At 39.5% G+C, this 4,537-nt stretch overlaps 2 long non-coding RNA genes across 2 annotated transcripts in view; one reads left to right on the top strand and one right to left on the bottom strand.

Moving 5' to 3' along the window:
- Nucleotides 1-2,252: 2,252 nt before the first annotated feature.
- The window catches only part of LOC106937122 (uncharacterized), an 87,782-nt gene continuing 85,497 nt past the window's right edge, over nt 2,253-4,537 (bottom strand). Inside the window, exon 3 of the long non-coding RNA XR_001422319.1 lies at nt 2,253-2,346. This is a non-coding gene — a long non-coding RNA (uncharacterized LOC106937122). The remainder of the gene's footprint in view (nt 2,347-4,537) is intronic.
- LOC106937124 (uncharacterized) lies at nt 3,121-4,300 on the top strand. The gene is made up of 2 exons (XR_001422320.1): nt 3,121-3,498; nt 4,139-4,300. It is a non-coding gene; the product is annotated as an uncharacterized LOC106937124 (long non-coding RNA).

Raw genomic sequence — 4,537 nt, 5'->3', positions numbered from 1 at the left:
TGAAAATAAGTCAAAACGTTGGCTGACAGAACATTTCAGTTGAGCTGAAGAGGATTTAAGAGTACAACCAGCAAGCTTGACATGTCAATGCTCAAACCAAGGCCCAGATTTACAGAAGCTCTCAGACGTTTGCTTGATGCTCGAATCTGAAGCGGTGCTGAAAAGTTGGCTTGTGTTCTCATTAGAGTATTCATGCAGCATGTTCAATGTCCCTTCAACAGCCCTATTCTCCAAATCTGAACCTGCAACATTTACCTTTTCCCATCCGTCATTACCAATGCTCTCCTCAGCTCTGTGGCACCATCTTCTGATCTAATGCTGATGACAAGAGCCAAACCTCCTCCACTCAACAGTCTAGTCGCCCCTTGTTGAGTGTGCTGCGATAGTGCAGCTGCCAGGGCAACCCTGACACCGACGAGAGAGGAAAAACGTGAAGCAGCAGCAGCAACGGGGTGATCTACAGAAAAGAGGCGAAGGAGAGAGGATGAAAAGATGAGACGGGGATGAGACGGCGACACTCAGTCTAAACCTGAAGGAAATCAGATTTGCAAAGATCTGAAGACACAGCAAGATGCACACACACACATGCACAGAGTGGCTCTCTGCTGTTGGTTAATCAGCTCTTGGCCTTGCCTCTCTGGGATTAGGATGCCGCTGGGAGTCCCTAAAGAGATCAGCCCTACACATGTCTCAAAGAGAGCCGCAGGATTTTTAGATCAGGGTTGATCAAAGCTTCTTCGAATGTGGTCAGTTTCTGCTCTATTAATCCTGCTCCATTTTCTAACATTTGGTCATTTATGATCATTTGCACTTAAAATGTGGAAGAGTTGCATCCATGTATCAGCACTAGCTGTCAGTACTTAAGACACAAACTGTCAGATTTAAAATTACAGGTTTTAAGATCAGAAATAAAAAAAAATCATCTGATTTCACTTAGAAATGGCAAAAAGCCTTAGAAACTCAAACTGCCCCTTTGCTACATCGAGATTGTAATAAGTTGCTCAAACAAATCCGACTAATTTTGGTTAAGAAAGTTACTGTATTAGTTATACTGAGAAAGAAATAAACACATTTAAACCAGACTATATGCTCCCTTCACTGTGGAAGGATCTTGTTTCTCCTAATTCATTTTTCTCCCACTTCAGGTGCAAGACAAGACATTGATGACATAACGTCAGAGATTGATTTTCACATTGCAACTAGACACCTACTGGTCAATCTAATCATGCACAGGATGAACATAATTTCACTGCAGCTCCACCAATCACTGAAGGGTTATCTCGCATTTCAACAAACCCATAAGAGCAGGATTAATGTGTCTGAAATAAAAGCTGAGATTTTACCGCTTTTCTCAGGATGATGAAACTTAAAAAAAAAAAAAAACACACAGCTACTGTTAGTATGTGTGAAATAAAATTCACAAAAATAACTACATATTCAAACAAACATCCTATTTTACTTCAATAAATATTTATAAAGGTTATGCATCTTCACATTCTTTCATACCATATGTGTCCTTCAGATAAATTCACATGGGATGTTATTCTTAACAAAACTACTTTAAATAAACCTACCCAATAAGGAAGAAAAAGTTAAAAACAGCACTACTGTTTCGTCACATTTATGAACATTCTGAGGGAGAAGACGTGAACAAATAATGTTCAGTGCATCACCCAACATCTATAACCTTCACAGGCAAAGATTTTTGAAAATACTGGAGGTTCACACCAACAGACTGGTCCAAAAAGAAAACCAGAAGATTATGCAGATGTACAGCATCAAACGACTGACAACAACCACCCACCAACCCAAAAGTGAGAATAATTTCTACAGAGTTGAATCTATTCTTCGTTATGTTGAAAGGTTGGACCATGCATTTCAGGTTGTGAAGATTTTACTACCATCTGTGATATAAAAATGTTTATTTCTTAATTTATTACACAATTTTCTTATGATAAAAATCATGTAAGCCTCAGACTGATGGATCGACTATAATGTTTTACTAATTTTCAGCAAAGGGGCAGTTTGATTCTGCAACAACTGCAGTTTTACACTTGATTTAAATCTTCATGGCTGTGCAGCATGATCAGCTATTGATGGGTTATGACAATAGTAGAAAGATCACTTACATTATTACTAACATCTTACCAACTAATCACACTATAATATAGCAGGAGCACTTTTTAAAATAAAAAACAAATCCTGACAAGAGTTGCCCTTCTTTGTTTCAGTAAAAATGTGACTTGCTGGACTTCCCCCTGTGAAGACATGCCATCCTGTTCTAATGGAACCGTTTGTGGCATCTGGATTCATCTTTTATGTCAAGTCTTCAAAGCCAAATCCACCCTGCAGGTGTGAGCATAGGATGTTGATACGTTGAAAACAACTGTGGCTTTGCCAAAATACACACAGCTTGAAGCGAGAAAGGATGGGTTGTATCATGACTGTAATCTCGCAAATCTTGGGAAATTCTCTCCGCTTGTCAATAGTTTTTTTTCTCTCTCCTCTCCTTATGCACAAATTCCTAGAAAGAGTGTGAAACTAAGAAGCAAAGACAATAAATTATTTAAGATTAGACAGCTGGGTTGTGCAGATCATCTTGTTTTACAGTTTGAAAACAACAAACAGTTTTTGTCTCTTTTTGTCCCACAGACATCTGAGGAAAGGACATGTTAAAGCGAACCACGTGTGTGAGCCGTCTGCTGGCTCAGTGATGTGGGTCAAGTTCAGACAAGTTAACCTGGGACTTTCTCCATCTCTGCACCAGTACAGGAGACCATCTGGCAGATTACTTCACTGGTTTTTAACAGCTAAACTTAAAGCGGAGCTGGCAGCCTCCCCACTATGACGCTACAGACTTCCTAATGTTCTTTGAAAAGCTGATTCACCAATTAATTATTTGAGCTGGTGGAGTCAGGCAGAATGTAAAGTTCTGTTTAGCTCACAACCTGAGAAGGTAACGAGTAGAAAAATAAATCTGGGGTTGAGATCTAATTAAAGCAAATTGGTTTATTATTAATATTTAGACTTAGATATGAAGTGAAAGCAGTTGAGTGGTCAGATGTTGACTTTTAAGATGCTTTGCTCAACTTATCAGTAGAGGGTTTCCACCGGGCTTTTGTCCGGGGCTGGCCCTGCTTTTTAGGGTCCTGCTTCGGAGCAGGGCCAGCCGGACCGGCCCTGGTTTGGTGGGTGACGCAGCTTCGCTGCTGTTCACTGATTGGCTGAGGGCGTGGACAAGACGGAGCAGCGGAGAGAGAAGAAAAATGAAGGCGCAACGTTTGAAACTCGCTGCAACACGGAAGTGATGGAAGATACAAACAAGCCGTTAACTAAAAAAAGATGCCGGCTTTTTTCTTTGCTTCGGATTTCATTATTCAGTGGAATGAGTCGTTTTTGTCAGTAGTGGAGCGAATGTAAAGCCTCGTTAGCCGCTTCGGAGCCGACGGAGCCCCACGGTGAACACCGACGCAGACGCAGCTGCTGCTCCCCAGCCAGGTGAGCAGTTTGGAGATATATCTGTCTGGTTTGTACTACATTTAAGGTTGCATACATACAGTCATGGAAGACATTTGAAACACAAAGTCTGCTGTATTTTTATTGCTCAAACACAACATGCGCATTTTCTGAAGACACTCGGTTGCACGTTACAGTTATAAATAACTAAATGTTGTACAGCATTTTACCTTCGCTTGTTTCTTTGCGTGAATCTACGTGTTTCGATTGTTTCTCATTTTGCTGTTGCATCGAGTTTCACCTGTTGCGAGATAATAAAACATATTATATGACATCCTATTATTGTAAAATGGCTAGATATCAGTTCTCTAATCAGATTATGAATTAGTAATTGTAGAATGTGCAATAAACCTGAAGAAAACGATGGTGGTATTTTATCCATGGCTGTATGCATGCATAGGTCTAAAACTTACAAGTAATTACATTTTGTCTTTAATTTACACTATTCCAGTTATTTATAATTCTGTATGGTTGGCTGGTAAAAAAAGTGTTTGCATGTATATATATAAAGTAACATGTCTGTTTTAAATAATTCCTTATGTGTATGTAACTTCCACATTAGTAACTGTTATTTATCTACATTTATGTGCTATAAGCTATAACATCTGATTACTTTTCCCAGGGAGCAGAAGGAGAGCAACATGGCTGACATGATGGAGAACGATGAGGAGAACCATCAGAACAACAGGATCTCCTTCAGGAGGAAGCAGCTACCAGCAGATATGGCAGAGCTCCATGGAGAGTTGAGACAAACAGAAAAATAAAAGTTGTTGTGTCTCAGTGAACAAAGTCTCTATTTCTGCTCACTCCACACATTATTGTATATACTGTAGTTTATATGGCATCAAACTCCTAATACAATCCTCCCAAGATGTGAGGAGCTTTAGCCATAGTGAAAACATTATATTATATTGACACATTGACACTTAACATTGTAGATTACCAATGAAGCCATCCGAAACTGAATACGTTATTCAGCAAACCAAACATTTTGACATTATTATCAGGGTTGCTATTAACA

Source organism: Poecilia latipinna, unplaced genomic scaffold, assembly GCF_001443285.1.
Source record: "Poecilia latipinna isolate Pla-1442-1.1 unplaced genomic scaffold, P_latipinna-1.0 Scaffold2280, whole genome shotgun sequence".
NCBI lineage: Eukaryota > Metazoa > Chordata > Actinopteri > Cyprinodontiformes > Poeciliidae > Poecilia > Poecilia latipinna.
The sequence above is the reverse complement of the archived record's forward strand: the minus strand, read 5'-3'. Positions and strand labels throughout refer to the sequence as shown.